Below are 18,571 nucleotides of genomic sequence, written 5' to 3'. Positions count from 1 at the left end.
CAAGCACATTGATAATTTAGAATGAGGAAAAGCATTTGAGGGCGTCTCTTTCTTTGGATGACAACATCCAATAAAATGAGCCATTTCCCTTTTGGCCTTGGGGTGGAGAAAACTTAACATTTCTTATTAACATTTTCTTTTAATCAGTAGAATCATTAGCTACTCAATCATCTCAGTGTTGCTTGCCCTTCAGAATCCTAACCCCAGACTCCACGTGATGCCTCACTAACTCCCATTGCTTTTGAAAGGAGTTCTGTGCTCATAACTGACAGGAATTCTCTCAGGGAATTGAAACTATAAATAGGTGTTTAAAATTTTTACAGTAAGACAGAAATATCAGATGGAAGACATCAGTGGCAATTCCTAGCTATATTCCTTGGCATCTCATTTCTATTTCAGGGCCAACTGAAATAAACATCTTGTCCTGGTGCTAGAGTATTATTCACTGGTGATACTTCGAACAAGGCACAGGAACCATTTAGCCAGTTTCAGATTCATGAGGTGCCCTACATCTGTTCAAAATGATCATCAAACAAAGAATAAATGTAATTCCTTCAGTTGTCTGTTAAATCACTGTTGACAGTGAGTGATGGGGCCTGTTGATTCTGTTTCTTTTTTTTTTTTTTTTGAAGACTATTTTTTATTGTAAAGTTACTTTGGATAATTACAAAACAATCTCCAATTCAAGTCTACTATTTCCTTCGGATGCACAAAGTTGTAAAGTTCTAAAAGTGAAATCTGGAAGGCAGAAAAACATTGTAGACACTGTGTTTCAATAAACAGCTACCTCCTGGGCTGTAGTGTTTGCTTACTTAGATTTCTTTCTTGGGTAATATTATTTTTAATAGTCTTTTGTGAGCCTAGCCCTGGACTGAACACTGAGAAAAGAACGGAAGAAGTGTTTGACATAGATCTCACCTTCTAGAGATTCTGTTTCTTGGTAATGACCTATAGACTTGGCGATCAGGTGAAACTTTAGCATTGATACTAACCTACAATGCAAGGAGGGAGTTCCTTTCATGTCCATATATGCAGGTCCCCAAAGTCTGTCTATACTGATTTTATCTTTAGTGAGTTAAATTCAGATGAATAAATATAACCCAGGTGTAATATAGTTCAAATAACTCCCAGAACATACCACACACTGGATGACTGATGAGCAATAGACATGTACTTCTTCTGTGTTTGAACACTTCGAATTCAAAGATCACACATTTAGAATCTGATGAAGGCTGGTTTCTCTTTCTGAGATGGCTTCAAAGATGGCTGCCATTTTCTGGCAAGAACACAGTTCTGACCTCAGTGAAGAGAAGAGAGAGGGACAGAAGGACTTTTCTCAGAACTTTATTTATTTTTTCTTTTAAACACTGTTTGGCCCATTAGCTCTAGCCTCTTACTGGCTAATTCTCACATCTTGATTAACCCATTTCTAATAATCTGTGTAACACTTTATTTTAAGCTGTAACTTCATCATAGCTAAGGTATCTTCCAACTAATTTCAGCATGTTGATATAGTTAGTCAACACGTTCATACTAGAGGTTACATTCTGACCACAGCAGTGTAGAAAGATTTACCTGAGTTTCAATATTTCTACAGATCTCTATGTTATTTCCTGGGAAATCAATCAAATATTAACCCATGACTGTAAAAGTATTATGTGTGCTGCACTGCTATCCCTGCATCTGTCACCTTGTGTATTTCTATGACGAGATATTTACAATTTAGAAGACAAACTAGGTGTTGCTTTTTAGTGCATTGTATCTATATGGCTCTCCCAAAGGACTCCATTTAATTTAAACTTAAAATTCATTTGCTTGATGGCAAGGATGATTGAGATGTAGAAAAAATTCCTTTTCAATCACTTACTGGCATTACCATGTTATATAAAGGGCGGAAAAATACAGTAAGATGCTGGAAAAATACTTAAATACTTAAATATTTAATATTAAAAATACTTAAAATAGCAAGTGTGAACTGGATAGGCTAGAGATGACTATTGTCATGTAAATTTGATATATTAATACATAAAATACAAAGCAAAGTAAATTATTAACCATGCACAAACAGACTGTTATTCAATAGGTAGCTAATGAATAAGTATCTAAAGGAAACAAAATTTATGGTGTCAACATTAGTTTTGGCAAGGCATTCAGTGAAACAGAATATTTTTAGTGTACTAAACATCAACACTCAATAGAAATGGGGGAAATAATAGAAGAGACAAATTAACAGAAAGAAAATTTAGCTTGTCACTGTATTAGGCAATGGAAAATAAGACATTTTATAGCCTAAAACATTCTTAAATCTCCAAAACTAGTTGTAAAAAAATAACACAAAAAAACAAAATCAGATATAATATGAAATGATACTAATTGGAAAAAACACTGTAAATAAACAGTTATGCAAACTACTGAAATTCTCTTGAATTACAAAGTGTAAATTGAGGTTACACTAAATATTTTTAATCCTGAAATATATACTAATTAAAACAACAAATATATATATATATACATATATATATATGTATATATATATATATATGTATATATATATATATATTTGGTTTTTCGAGACAGGGTTTCTCTGTGGCTTTGGAGCCTGTCCTGGAACTAGCTCTGTAGACCAGGCTGGTCTCGAACTCACAGAGATCCGCCTGCCTCTGCCTCCCGAGTTCTGGGATTAAAGGCGTGCGCCACCATGCCCGGCTCAACTTTATATTTTTAAATGCCTTTTGGTTGGCAAAAATTAAATTAATTGTAGATAAGTATTAGAAAGCATGTCCTTGATAAAATTATGGCATGCATATTTCCTTGACATTTTAGTAAATGAATCGGAAACATGAAGAATGCATATCATTGGTTATTTTTATCAGTTGTTCTAAAAACAGACGTATCTCATGCTGGCCCTGTGATAGAAATTCTTAGATAATTTACATTACACGTATGCAGAATCTTGTGCATATACAATGGTGCTATGCACAAATAACCACAGTTATATACTGTTATAATTAGTTATACACTGAAGTGGAAATTCCTTTGTAAACTGTGAGAAAGAATGTGCACAGCTGTATAAGAGAATGTGCAAAATTAAAGTGAAAGTGGATATTTCAAGAACGTAAGATGAGTTGCATCGTGAAAGTTAATCAATAATTTTCTTATTTATGTTTGTCTCGAATGTACTACTATTGGATAATTCTTTTAACTTTCTCAGAGGGTAAAGAATCACAAAAACGAAGTAAAGTTTCTAACAACATAAAATGCTCGGCAGTCTATATTTTAGTCAATATGCCTCTTGATTTGTTTTGTAACTGTAATTTTTCTTATGGATGGAAAAGCAACAAGGGGAGGCTGGTCTGCTTCTAAGGTGTAAACAGTGTCTATGCTGCTTTGTACAGCACTTATAAACTTAAATATTTTAAGGCAAAATAATTCTAACATGATATTTTGGTAATAACTTTATACTAAAATTGAGTAGAAATTATCACTATCATTGACAAATATTCCACTTTTATAAATATTATATTTCTACTCTTACTCAGGCAATTCTTTGTTTACAAAAAGTCTTCTCCTGACTCAGTAGGGGAATAAAGTGTGCATGACCATTGACTACCAAAGGCAATAAACATAACACAACACATTATTCCACAATTGCTCTACATAATGATTGTCTTACACTTGATGATACTACACACAGAGTTCGATGAAAAATATATCTTGAAAAATGGCTCTCATTGGCTGGATTTCGCCTTGCATCAACAGCAGAATGGGTCTACATTTCATTGTCATTACTTGATTTGCTTTTTTTGATATAAAAGTAAAAATTCAGGACTCAGTGTTTATCAAGGCATTAATGACTTAATTTACATCATAGCATTTCCATCCCTACTGAGATAAAGTGTGTGTCTTGCTTGACCTCTGTTATCCTAAAGTCCTATTTCTTTCAAAATCTTAGAAATGCTATTTAAAAGTAGAGAAGGTTCTCTCTATGTCAAGATTTGGTAAATTTTATTTTAAATGTCAAATAGTTGTTTTAAAGGTTATGATTAAAATGCTAAGTTTTACTTTGTGTATCAGTCATATATTAAAATATTTTAGCTGATTTACATGAGACCCCCTTTAATTGGAGGCTGAGTTCTGCAGGTAAGCACCAGTGTGTTAGAGTCATTTGCTATGTGTTATCAGAGAAGCATTTTGTTTCTTACAGTACTTTTATCACTAATTTTCTATCATTAGTTTTAAAATGTAGTTTTTATATTTGCCAGTGAAAAATCTTTATTTTCCCAAAGATGACCATCACTGATGGATGTCTCCAGGTTTTCCTATAGTTTAAGAACTTTTTAAAAGCAATCAAATTCTCTTTGGAAGACTTCAGTCAGAAGAGTTAACCAAAGACACAGTATTAAGGAAAATCACTCTGACCACTACAAGTTTATTCAAACAGAAATCGCTTGCTAGTAACAAACAGATTTATACTGGTTGAAATTTTATAAACCAGTTTTAGCTGATTTTCTAATTATATCTAGTCTTTAAATATTACAGGTGTATCATGAAGAAAGGCTCGCAGCATATGATAGTAAGGCAGATAGATAGAAAATCTTAAACACTCTTCTTTTATAACACTCTCAATTATAGGCAGAGCAGAATTTCCTAGTTAAACAATAATTGACTTAATAATAGATAAACTAAAGCACAATAAGATGCTCAACAAAATGAGGTTTGAAAGCATCATAAAATAAAAATGTGATCAGGTTTTATACTGTGCTCATTTTATTGTATACTAATCTTTTGATTAGATAGTGTCTTGTAGCACTTAATCAATATAAATGCCATTCCAAATAAATTTTGTTTCAAGTTATATGTGTTATTAATATGAATGACTGAATCTTCAAACTTTTGAAAACTACAGGTATTTATATAATTTTTCTGAACACATGTATGTGGGTAAGGGAAAAAAGAGGGAAACGTGTGTGCCGCTGCGTGCGGAGGTCAGTCGGGAACCCAGTGAGTCAATATTTTCCTTCTTCATGTTTGTCCAAAGGATCAAACTCAGGTCGTTAGGCTTGACTACGTTAAACACCTTTGCCTGAATAATTTTTGTCTAAATATAGATTAGGGAAAATATTCACTCTTGAATTATGTGCCCACGTGTATTTTGTTTTAACTCCTAATGGAATTATTAAGCGTTTTAGCAGTATTTCAGGATGCAAGGTTCCAATTAAAATCAAAGCTCAGAGGTTAACCTCCTTGTCACTTGAATATGAACTATTGGCGTACATAGTTTACTAGACATATGCAAAGGCAGGGTTGTCATGACGTCGTCGTTAATTAACTGATCAGCCTGGAAACTTTCCATTATCAAGATAGAAGGCTGTATTTCAAACCAGCTATACAATTTTGGTGTTTGTATTCAGTATTTGCATGCAGAATGATTTTGAGATGAAAATTGAAGGCTTCTAATTTTGTGCTGAATGACAGCTATGTATTTCCACAAATGTATGAGCATTTTGACATGAAACTGTTATTTCTCTTCTGAAGTCATAATTGCTCAGTGTGAAAGTAGGCCATGGGAAGGAATAATAATAATAATTTTCCTTTTTGAGATCATGGCAATAATAAGCATAATTTCCCAAGCTTCATATAAGCAAGCAGAGTCTGGCTTATCAGCAATCTGACAAGACCATTGCTGAGCTGGAGGAGATAAATTAGCTAGTCATTGCAGCCATCTTGTCTTTCAGATCTGTCTTCCTTAACAGTGGCCACTGAGTTAGCTTCTTGCCACTCCTACGCTCAGGACTTGGACAAAGAGAGCAAAAGGGAGGTCAGGGACGGCATCCTGAGGGCTTGCTGCCTTTCATCTTGATGCCTTCAACCTGAGTAAATTTAACATGCTGTTTTTAGAGCAGCCTGTCTTCTTTGAGAAGAATCCGTTTCTCTGGGTTGTTAAGAAGCAAAAGCGTTTTGTTGATGTTGTTAAATGATGTTTTAAAAATTGGATCAAATCTATGTTGAAAAAGGTGCCTAGGATGGTGGCGACTGAAAGGTACATATAAGGGGGTAAAAGAGCACAGCAAACAGATCTGGCAGCTGCAGAGGGTTGTTTGGCTGCTCAGAGCAACAGGGAGGACTAGCTGTACTGGGCAAGAAGCCATTGAATTGAGACTCAGCCAGTAAAACACAGATCCTGCAAAGGAAATATATTCATGAAGTTTAAAAAGCACCACCGTCACCTGGCCTGTGAGGTGGCTCAGCAGGTAAAGGTGCTAGCTGTGAATCCTGATGTTTGCTTCCATCACCAGGAGCCACTAGGCAACAGGGGAGAACCTATTCCTGCTAGTTGTCCTTGATCTCCCCTTTGCCGGACACACTGGGATTTATCCTTGTGCCTGCACAGGCAGAGGAACAATAGATAGAAGATAGATAGATAGATAGATAGATAGATAGATAGATAGATAGATAGATAGATAGATAGATAGATAGATGAGTTATGATAGAATTATTTTCCAAAAAATCACTATCTCTAATCATGAATAACTCAGAAAAAAAAGGGAAAAAAATTCAAATTCTTCAACTTTATGGGTGAAAATGTAACAACTTGTAGAAAGAAGTAGCTATTTCTCAAAAAATGAGGAGGTGTGTGTGTTTGTGTGTGTGTGTGTGTGTGTGTGTGTGTGTGTGTGTGTGTGTGTGTATGTTTATATATAAAGTCACTTGAGTCCTGTTAGGCCTTGCAGGATTTTCTGGAGATGGTAATAGTTTTTATTACCCCACATGAGTGTGAGAGCTGTATAGCGGGAATCTGAAACCAAAGGTACCCAAGTTTCTTAATGCACTAGTTTTATGAAGAATTTTCTTCCTAAATACCAATTTTCCCATTTTTCAGGAAATCATCTCTCCTCTGTCCAGACCTTCATATTGATGCTTGCCCTTCACTGTCTTCCATTTTCTAGTGAGATGATTGGCAGGAGCCTCTCACACCTGTGCAGTCCCCTGGTGGCCAATGGAATCTGTGTGTGAAAAGGCTGCTTCTCTGTGTGAGAAGCTTATGCCTTGGCCACACAGATTCTTCGATTCTTCTCCGTGTCGAACCTAACAGTCCTTTATGGACATTACATTAGCATTGTACACAAATGTTCAACTGCCTTTCTCTTGAACCTTTTTCCCTGACCCAAAGCAAAAGCTTTTTCTAGATATGAACGTGTGAAAGGTGGTCATTTATAGATACTGGAGAAATACAAGGAGATAGCATTGGAAGAAAATTGTTATTGCACTTTGATCTTGAGGGAAAATTGATTTATTATTATGAAATAACAAAGTACTCTTAAAGCTAAAACCTTTTTTGCCCTACTTCAACCTGACGAAAAGGTTTACTTCCAAGTTATAAACCCATTCCAACTCTGGCTTCTAATGGAAACCCTGAGCCCTTGCTCACATGTGGCAACAAAAAGCCATTGCTCAGGTAAAATGCTTCATTAATATGGTTGGAATCTGTGTGCTCTGGCAATTTTCAGCTACAAAATAAGGAAGAGTTGATTGCACCTCTTATTAGAGTTCAGTGAAGTGATCCTGGAGGAAAAGCTTGAAGGAAATTAAATAGTGAACCCTTCATCATTGAATGTTGTCTTGAAGGGAATAAAGTATAGATTGGAGGAGAAAATAGTGAAGATCAAGTAGGCATGATCTTGCCATGCTTAGTCTTGGCAGAAATGCGGTCCTATTCCAGTCAGGACAGTTCTCTGTCTGGAATAAATCCTGTGATGGAACAGAAAGATACAAGGCTACAGATGCTGCATTATACAGAGATATCCTGAAGGTTGGCGGGCCATGCCCACAAATGAATACAAACTCCAAAGACAACTGTAACATTACATGTCATAGTGTTGTGCCCTGACCATCATTTAAATTCTCTTTTGTGTAAAGTTGCCCTAATAATCAAAAGTGACTTTAAACTCCTAGTTGGAAGCAATGTGGCTTTGATAAGAGTATCTCCTCAGAGGCTCCTTAATTTGTTGTACTATCAGTTTTAATTTTATAGCTTTCTAGTCAAAAACTGTTTGGATATTTATAAAGTCAAGGGTTTTTAAATCTCTTTAGAGAATTTAATTTAGTCAAATTATCATCCTAAAATTGTTGAACTTTTCCCCACATGTTACAAAGGTTTTCAGGACACTACTCTCCCCATATGCTGGCCTTAACCTGCACGTTTGTCTCTATAATTTCTAAATCCATCTCCTTACCATGGATGCCCACCAGCCTTGAGCCATAAGGAAAATATTGCTGCCATGTCTGGAGGCATTTGCCAATTCTACTCTTAGAACAACCAGGACAGCCGATGGGGGGGGGGACCTCTTTAGTCCTCGTCTCAAAGTTTATTCCGATTTAAAAAGGCTGAGTCATGCTCACCATGTGACTCAAAGTAAATCTAATTATACCCCTCCGAAATACACCCAGCAGCTCTGTCCTCATCCAGTCACAATAATGCCCATCATTCAGAAAAGACAAAATTGCTTCTAGCGCAATTCCCCGCACCTTGCTGTGAGTAATAAATACTTGATGAATGACTATGCCAGAAGTGTCCTAAATGGCAGAAAGCTCACCTGCAGACAAGGTCAGAGTAACTGTGCATCAGCACGAGGCGGCCATCTCCTGAATCACGGTGCTAAGTCCATGGATGAATATGATGGCTGCATTACTGGTGGGTCCGGCTAAGGTACCTAGCTCTTTCATCCAGAGGGCTAAAATACAAGCATTTACATAGATTTGCAAATGTAAGATGTGATTTCACTCAGAGAAAAACCAAAATGCACTATCAAGACAAGTATTGAATGACCATACTTAAAGAATGTTCGTTCCCAGCTTCCTTCCATGGAGTCAAGAGAAAGAGGGACATGGATTAGGTGGTTCTCCATCTGTACTGACAGATCAACTTATACGTAAAACCTTATTTTGTTCTGTGATTGTCACTTCCCATAATGCATCTTCTGTAATCATTTACCTAGGTGTAAAGTAGCAAATCAGAGATTCTCCCTGCAAGTTCACTTGGCAGCATTGTTTCACCTTCCTCGTTGGCAGGCTTCAACGTCTAGCCTTGGCAGGACGCCTCCTTCTCCTCTCCTCCCTAGACTTTCCCCACTGCCCTGAGTCAATTGTGTGCAGCTGAATGCACAGGAGCAGGGCACGTCCAAGCTTTCCAAATTTTTTCTAGATATAGTTCAAAAAAGGGTTTGTGAACAGACAAGTGGAGGCCCAGGTTTCTAAGTTATTCTTATTCGAGGCTAGTTCAGTGTTATTTATAAAGGAAAGTTCATAATGATGAGAAGTCACCTATCTTTCGAGCATTTACTTCTCTAAAGTATGTTTAATGTCAAAATATTGAGCGCTGGGCATGTGTATTTAAGTACATCTTATTATTTTACTTTTAGTGTGTCTACTTTAGTTTCTTTCCTTTCTCTTTTTTATTGAAAACAGATTATTTTCACATACAGTGCTTCCCCAGCACAGTTTCTCCTCCCTCCACTGCTCCCAACTCCCTCACTTCCCTTCTTGCTCAGATCCATTCCCACTCTGTTTCCTCTTTAGAAATGATCCCTTCTCCAAAAAAGAACTAAACAGGAGAAAACAAGGTACAATATGAGAAGGCAAAGTCCTCATGTGGAAGCTGGACAAGGCAACTCAACAGGAGAAAAAAGTCTCAAGAGCAGGCAAAAGAGTCAGAGACACTCCTGCTCCCACTGTTGGGGTCCCACAATGAAACAAGCTATTAGCCCTACCACACATTCAGAAAACCTGGTGTAGACCCATAGATCCATGCAGGTTCTGTGGTTTGTGGTTACTGCTTCAATCTCTGGGAGCCCATATGAGCCCTGATTCAGGACTCTCCTTGATTCAGTTCAGTTGTCCATGTTCTGCTGGTGTCCTCCATCCCTTCTGACTCCTAGAATCTTTCCTCATCCTCTTCCCTGAGGTGGAGACATGATGGAGACCTCCAATTTATTCTCTCTGTCTCTGTCTCTGTCTCTCTCTGTCTCTCTCTGTCTCTCTCTGTCTCTCTCTCTCTCTCTCTCTCTCTCTTCACAATGTCTGGATGTTTCATCTGCTCCCATTAGCTGCCCAGGAAATCTTTGATGATGACCGCACAAGGCACTGATCTATGAGTTTAACAAAATACTATTAGGAGTATCATTGGGAAGCATTTCACTTATTTATTTTGTTTCATTTTGTCTTGCCAGTTTTATTTGGTTCTACCCTAGGTCTCTGGGCTACCCATTCTCTAGTTCCTGGCCATCCAGGCAGTGTAGGGCATGGATTTCCTTTCACGGCATGGGCCTTAAGTTAAAGAAAACATTGGTGGCCACTCCCACGGGTTCTGTGTCATCATTGTCTGGCACATTTTGCAGACAGGGAAGCATGGCTCTCCTGGGGTAGATGAGTGTGGAAAAAGGAGTTTCCATAGGAACGGGAAGGAAAGAATTATGGGAGAAACAACTGGAATTGGGGGACATGCAGGGTGGTATGGAAACCTAGTGCAGTGGAAAACTTCCTGGAATCTCTAAGGCTGACCCTAGTTTGAATACCTTATAATGGAGGATACTGAGTCTGAACTGGCTATGTTTTATAGCCAGGCAAGTCTCCCAGTGTTTGGATTGGGTTATATTCTGATGAGTTTTTCATAGATAAGGCCCCATGGAGATCCCTAAGCAACCCAGGCTGATGATAAAAGGTTGCTCTTTAAAAACTTTCCTTGGCAACTCTTTGTCATTCCCTGCATCTTCCTGCCATCTCTGTTCTCTGCTTCTTCCATTTTCTGTAGCTTGTTATGCAGCCTAGGCTTCCTTGAATGTCTGGTCTTCATGCCTCCCCTACTTTAATGCTAGAATCATAGGCAGCACATCTAGTTTATTAGGTACCAGGACTGAACCCAGCTCTTCATGCATGCTACTCTAGACTACTAATCAATCATCTTAAGCTTCATTTTATGCATCTTCTTAGTCATCTTCTTATTCAGATGTATTATATCCTTTATAAATGTTAGCTGAGATGAAGAAAACATTTTAAAGATTTTGTTACATAAGTTTCATATCTGCATTCTCGTTTAACTTGCAGAATAATGGTATAAGGTAACACCAGTCATTCTAGTTTACACATGAGCAACCGAATCCCCGCAGCATGTTACTTTCCACAATTCAGCAATTGCCAGGCCTAAACTCAGAGCCAGAGAAAACCAAACCTAATGAGGGCAATGGTACGTAAAGAATAGAGACTTCCAATTTATAGAGCATGGCAGAGTTCCTGGCTGGCTATGGATCCTAACTCTGGCTCAAAGGGTATACAGGGGGAAATGGAGGCAGTGTTCTGCAGCAGGTAGAGAAAAGGGTGAAGGCAGGAATACTGGCATATTTCAAAGCCCCACAGAGGTTACATGCTGTCTTGGAAGATATATTTTCCTTGGCAACAGTTACAGTAGGTGGCGATATTGCATTACCTTGAAGAATGGGCGACACTTTTCTTCCCCCTTTAAATCTAAAATTAATCTGCATAATAGCTTTGATTTGCCTCTCCTCTGTCTCTTATATGCTTTCTAGTTACAGAAACTTTGGGCTCAGCATGAGAAGCAGACAAGAGACGGTATCTCCCACCATTCAAAGTCAGACCCACGATTCCAGGAGCTTTCGGCCTACTGAGATGTCTCATGGGTCTCCGAGTTTCCCACATTAAAGATATTTTTACCCTTTGGCTACTCATCTCTCTGTCTAGAATTTTCTAATGAAATTCACCTCACTCAAGCAGCAAAAAACTTGGCTTAAGCTTGGAGAGACAGTGGACATGTCTTTAGGAGGAAGTATATCTGTGATCACTTGCAGTGTGGGTTCAGCTCAATGGACCTCCAGGCTCCTTGGATTTTTGAAGATTTAGTTGTGTGTATTTCACCAGCGTCATAGCTACAACAGTGGTCTTGCCTTCGTAGTTGTGTGCTGAATGTCACCACCCAAACAAGAGCAGTGTTTTCTCAGCAATACTAAAGTACTAAGGCTCAGCACAAACTACTGGTGGAGACGACCATAATAGTCAGGGATGACCCTTGACCTTTGCCACAACTATTGTTCCCCTAAAAGTTCATCCGTCCGACACATTCTTTTTAAGTACTTTGGATCTTCACCTTACGTCTAACATGTTGCCTGAAGCCTTAATTAATTTTTGTATAATTATTACTCTGTGGGCTTGGAGCCTGTTTCTTCACCTCTGCTCATCCTTCCTCCCTTTGTCCTTCATGTCATTCAGGAAGGAGAGATCCAGTTTTAGTTTCCTCTGCCTAAAAATTCTGCAGCAGCATACTGATTATTTACAAATCCTGTGCTCCTTTCAATGCCCCAGCCTTTCCTGCCTGCTATGCCACCCAGCAATATCATTGACCCTCTGCTACCACCCTTGTTATTTCAAGATGTGGGAAAATTTCAGTCTCTTCATTTCTTCATGCCGTCATGTTCTCCTGTCTGCCTGAAGTATCCCTCCAGTCTTCCACATTTTAAATTTGTTTTTACCATATGCAATCTCAGAAACAACACTTCTGCCTCTTTCCTTATGTACCATGGGGTGACGTAGTTGCTTTCTCTTTCATACCTTCTTACCCTTGATAAAGATTTAGTAAAGCTTTTAGTGCAAAATATCACTGTTACTACCATTATCATCATCTCATTTATTAACACTACATAGCTAGGTTAATCCTACTGGATGGCTAATCTTGGCAGCCTCAGGGGAGCCAGTGGAAAAAGAATTAAAGGGAAACACATTAAGTAATCACCAACCATATTTGATCTTCAGACACTCAATTATATAGGAAGCAGACACATTGGAAAGTGGCATTTCTTTCCTTGATCTTTGCTATATACACACTTAGATGCTTCAGGATCTTACAATGAGTGGATTTTCAATTGTTGTTGTGAACTTACAACTTAAGATAGTACTCATTTGCTGTCTTACAGTAGTGCACTGAAAACTCTGAACTAGTCTTACTAGGCTGTGACTGAAATCTCATTGTGGTGGGCTGTGATGTGTCTGTTTTACCATTTTGAAAAAATGTTTATCAAATTCAATATTTCTCCAGTATTGGACTAAGCTTGTAGATCCCTTCCTAGGATTGCATTTTGTCTGCTCCTTTCTCATGCCCCTTGTTGGCCACAACCCTTTCAGGACTCAAGCTATTACATGGGCTGTACCCAGATACTCCATTTGGCTAAGTCTCTCTTGCCACATGTGATCCTGTGCATACTCACAGGTGCACAGGATAATGTCACGCCCATTCTAAGAAGGAATTTTCCTGCCAAATTATTTCTGCCTAGCTGGAACAGGAAGGGTCCCGATATAAGAAACACACCTGCTGATTCTGGGAGTCAAGCACCTTGTTTTAGATCAAGTCATCAGAGTATCTTGCTGTGAGTTATCTTAAAAGACCAGAAATAGACTTGCACTGAGTCTAATAAACTACTTGAGTTTTGTTTACATTGTGAGCTATCCTGCTGAGATGACACTTTAGCCCCTTTCATATTTAGGGTCTTTTGTTATTTATTATTTTAAAGGGAAACATCATGTATTACTAAATATGAACATCTGGGGCCAAGGATGCCCCATTTGCTTATATTCCCTAACTTGACTTCAGCCTCATTTCCCTCCCCAGTCCATCCTCCCCTGCCCTCATGCTTATCCTATGGGCATGGATGTGCTTTGCAATGAGACATCATCCAGCCTGAGATCTCCGGCTCTTAGCATCTTTACAGCACCCTTCTCAATCCTTTTCCCCATACCATCAATTCCACACTCAACTAGAGATCTTTGTTGTCAACCTTTATTTCATTCAATCACAAAATCTTTCCTTGGCCAAACTTCCTGCGCCCAATTGTTGAATTTGTCAATTAGTAATTTCAAAGTGACTCTGTTCTAAACTGTATGACTAAACACAACCTTTTAACCACCTTACTGTAAACTCTTCTTACTTCCTACCCAATTTACATTGAAGGTCCACTAACAATGTCTTGGTCAAATGTAACTATCTTTTATCCAGGAGTAACTTAATTTTTTTTCACATCTGGTGACTTCTCCTCTAGAACCTCATGAATTTTTTTTTTCGAGACAGGGTTTCTCTGTGGTTTTGGAGCCTGTCCTGGAACTAGCTCTTGTAGACCAGGCTGGTCTTGAACTCACAGAGATCCGCCTGCCTCTGCCTCCCAAATACTGGGATTAAAGGCTTGCGTCACCACCGCCCGGCTGAACCTCATGAATTTTGACTGATCTGGCTTCAACACAATTTTGAACAATTCATTGTTTTCTTTTTTATTGTTGTTGTTAGGTTTTTTGTCTTGTTTTTCCTCTTTGTTTCACAGTATGATTCTTCACAATTAATTTTCAGTGTTTTCCCTTCTGTGAAATTCTGATGGTGATCTTCACCAGAATGGATGCCTTGGCAAGAAAACCACGAACATCTACTGCCTTCCTAAATAACCACCTAATCCATGTGAGGTAGTGAAAATTGATAACTTCCCTCATAACGTATGCTTCCATATTGCTGCCGCCCTCTTGTTGCCCATGAAAATCTGATGATCTGCTGCCTGTACATGCTCTGGAGACTTCTAGAACTTTCAATAGCTCAGCAATAAAATCAATGAAGATGGGGTGAGATGTTGAGCTTCTAGACATGAGCCCGTTCAGGCAGACTTCATCCTAATACTTTTATTTTAGCAGTTTCTATCTCTAGTCTACTGGACATCTACATGTTGGTTTTACTCTATCCAGGTTAGGCAGGAATCTATAACACAGTACTTTGAATAAAAAAAAAAGCATCTTCTCTAAGTAGTGAAGGAAAAATAAGCATAAATATGAAAATCTGTTCATTGAAGTAAATAAGCATTAGGACATAGTTTTGCAAGTGAGCACATGGATTTCTTTTTCCTGGCTATGAACATACAACACTCTTGAAACAAATCAATGCTGATAGAATAGCGTGGTGTTCTTACCCCCCTCTGGGGTACATGAATCATTGCAGTCAATTGGATTTGCATTCATAAAAACCACAGTGCACAACAAAAGTTAACACTGGGAAAAATTAAAAGCCACACATAAAGGAAATTAATTTCAAGATATTATTTAAATTGCTATGATAGAGTAGAAAAATAAATTAGTTAAAGCTATGTCTTAAAAATCAGTTTTCACTGACCCTTAGAAATGATTATATCTTTTCTAGATTTCACCTTTATTGCATAAAACAATTCTACATTTTGCTGATTTCACAATATATATTTATAGGTTCTTGTAAATATGAATTTAATTTAGCGTTTTGCAATATTTTTCTTTTTGATTGGTAATTTGTCTTCTAGGTATCAGTAGAAAAGTCACAACAGTTTCTCTGTCTAGTACTAAGCCAGTGATTTTTTTGTGTGTGCAAACTCATACATCATAAAATAAACCAAAACATGTCCCTCCTCCTTTTCTCTTCTGTATTAGAGACATCACACTTACAACTCCAAAAAGTCCTGGTGAGATAACTCACATGGCTTAACCAGCAAGGGCCACAGCAGAGCTTTAGCCTGCATCCTGCCCTAATGATGTGTCATTGCTGCTGTAATTACTGCATTTACCCTTCATTGAAGAATCCAGCTGCACTCTGAACATATTCCTGTGGAAGAGTCTAGTTGGGTCTAGCTTTGGTGAATCTAGTAGGCTCCCTGTTTTGACTTCTGCTGTTCCTTTTGCATATTTGTGTATACTTTACAGTTAATTAGTGTCTAACAAATTCTGCAATAAGCCTGCCACTGTAAATGTGGGGTTTTTAGTATTACGGTTGAATACTATGACAAAGCACTAACCACAGATATTCATTATAATAAATGGACTAGCAGATACAGAATTAACACTCTTAGAGAGCTAAAACAAACTTCCCTCAGTAGCTTTAAACAGATAAAACTTTAAGTGAAAAATGAAATTGTCCTCTGGCCCAGTCAGGTAGAGTTGAAATAAAGCGTTGAAATTAACAAAAGTAATAGAATCAGGTTTAATCAAAGGAGTATAGAGAGTTGTTTCCAAGAAGATTCTAGCATTATAAGTTATTCTGTTAAAATAGTTCATCTTACAGAGACAATAATACATGCATAACCTCTGAGACTTTTCTTATTGCAATAACAAGTTTCAATGGCAGGTCCAGTCCTCTATATCTGCTCTGCTGCTATGGGCCCACCTCTATTAAACTACAGTCCTATTTGCTAGCCAGGGAACAGACATCTTTAGCAGTTTGGGAATACATATTGTTAAATAATACAGTGAAGTTATCAGATAATAGAAACCTTGGCAAATTCAGTGTAGAATCTGAACAGTATCTGTATTGATCATTTTAACCAATAAAATTTACATAATTAAAATATTTAAACCTGCCATTTTCAAAAATGTCAGAATGACTAACATAATTAGACTAAATTAATGTTAATAAGAAATAAAATAAATCTTTTTTTTGTTTTTTTTGTTGTTGTTGTTGTTTTGTTTTTTTCGAGACAGGGTTTCTCTGTGGCTTTGGAGCCTGTCCTGGAACTAGCTCTGTAGACCAGGCTGGTCTCGACCTCACAGAGATCCGCCTGCCTCTGCCTTCCGAGTGCTGGGATTAAAGGCGTGCGCCACCATCGCCCGGCTATAAAATAAATCTTGAAATATCTTTTTTATAAAAGCTTTTATTGGAAACAAGTGAATTTTGAATTTTAAGATTTTTCATCTGAATTATATTTTCCATGAATCTACTTAAACTGCATTATCTAGGGAAACCAGAATAGAAAAAAATTTCCCACAGAAGAAATCAAGCTAATACCTGATCTATGTGTCCCTAGATAAAAATACTTCTTATAATTTAAGTGGTTGGGTAAACAGAGAGGAAGCATATTTGGGGATGTGTGGGGTTTATGAAAATAACCTTGACAGGAACACAGCCTCTGCCACTCTTCCGCAGACTGTGGGATGACCTGAGCATTTGCCACATGGGGTACTACTGCCTGAAAAGCCTGAAACAGTCCTTGCTTGTTCCCTCAAACACTTAGTTATTTATCCACAAAACCATACTCTTGTATAATTCACAGTTTAATTCTATGTCTTTGACTTGATCAAATTCAGGACATCTTTATTTAAAGATATGAAATGTCTACATGAGTTAATTATGAAACACATAACCAAGAGAGGGAAAGAAACGATGCAGCTGCATGTAACAGAGCGCCTACAGGATTACCTGCTCCCGTCTCTCCTCTGTTTCTCAGTCTTCTCCTGAAGGACCCAGGAGACCCCGGTGGACCTTCTGTTCCCTTCACCAGCACAAAAGGACAAAAGGACAATTATTTAGAACTATTCAAAAAAGTTTGGAGAATGACATTTAAGACATGGAAAACAAAAATGAAACCTCATAATTATATCATGCATTCTGAGTCAAAAAATATTAGTTGTCAAATTTAGACTTTTTAAATAGACCCAGCTTTTCTCAGCTCTCTGTGGCATGATTTGTCCTGTAGTGTGCAGTATCTCAGATGTCGAGAGTTAACAGGACCTGGGTAGGGTCTGTCTCTGGTTCTGGATATATATGATACCATGGAGATGTGAGCATGCCCTTGTGCTAATACCATGCTTATATAGAGATGCATGTGACCAACAAGAAAGGGAAACAAGTATCCAATGATTAGAATCTGAACATGAATTTGAGAATTCATGAATTTTTTCCACAAATCTTTTATATTTCTTTGATTTATTAAATGTGATTTTGTGTTATACACCTCTATTTCTATCTTATGTAGATTTTTTTTTTACCATGAAGACTCACAGAGAAATGGAATAATCTAATTCCCCTGTTCTAAAAGCAATTATTTAACTGGAATAATTACTTCAAATTCCAAACCATCTTGGGGGTTTCCAAGGGAAAAAAAATCTTAGAATGAGGATTATAGCCACTGATCAGATGGGCAGTGTCTACATTCACCAGTAGGACAACCCTACAACATGAGCAAATAGCACAGTTAGTTGTCAATCATGTGGCTTTTACCTCCTTAGGGGCTCTGTTGGAGAGGTAGGTAGCATTTCTCCCCAATTTGCTGCAAAGAGAACTTGGTGAATATTAACTAACTTCTCAAGTACAATACAAGTGACTAATACAGCCTTGTTTTAGGGGCAGATATCATGGCTCTGGACTTAGACCACTTGGGACAAATCCTCAAGAAAACATCACCAATCTCAAGAAAAATTACCTATAATTTCTCTAGGAGTTAGAAGAATTTAAACTCCAATTTAAACTATGCTCATTTAATGAATTTGATATATCAAAATTAAAATCTAAAATTATTTTTGGGACCGTTCTTTCCTGTATTAAATGAAGAATGTGATGAAAAATTCATTAGCGGTTTCCATGCCTGTCCTCTTCCTAATGTGCATGTGTGCTCTGAGCAGCCAGCTACAGCAAAGAAACTCAGCACATTCAGCTGTTTTTAAAAATCCTTAATCAAAAAGCACAGGAATAGAGATAAACACCATGTTTATAAGTGAATATTTTTCTTTTTATTTATTTATT

At 37.6% G+C, this 18,571-nt stretch overlaps 1 protein-coding gene across 9 annotated transcripts in view; it reads left to right on the top strand.

Annotated features, from left to right (window-relative positions):
• Positions 1–18,571, top strand: part of Nlgn1 (neuroligin 1) — an 865,603-nt gene that overhangs the window by 473,806 nt on the left and 373,226 nt on the right. The window lies entirely within an intron of this gene.

Source organism: Microtus ochrogaster, chromosome 1 (assembly GCF_000317375.1).
Source record: "Microtus ochrogaster isolate Prairie Vole_2 chromosome 1, MicOch1.0, whole genome shotgun sequence".
Taxonomy (NCBI): domain Eukaryota; kingdom Metazoa; phylum Chordata; class Mammalia; order Rodentia; family Cricetidae; genus Microtus; species Microtus ochrogaster.
The sequence above is the reverse complement of the archived record's forward strand: the minus strand, read 5'-3'. Positions and strand labels throughout refer to the sequence as shown.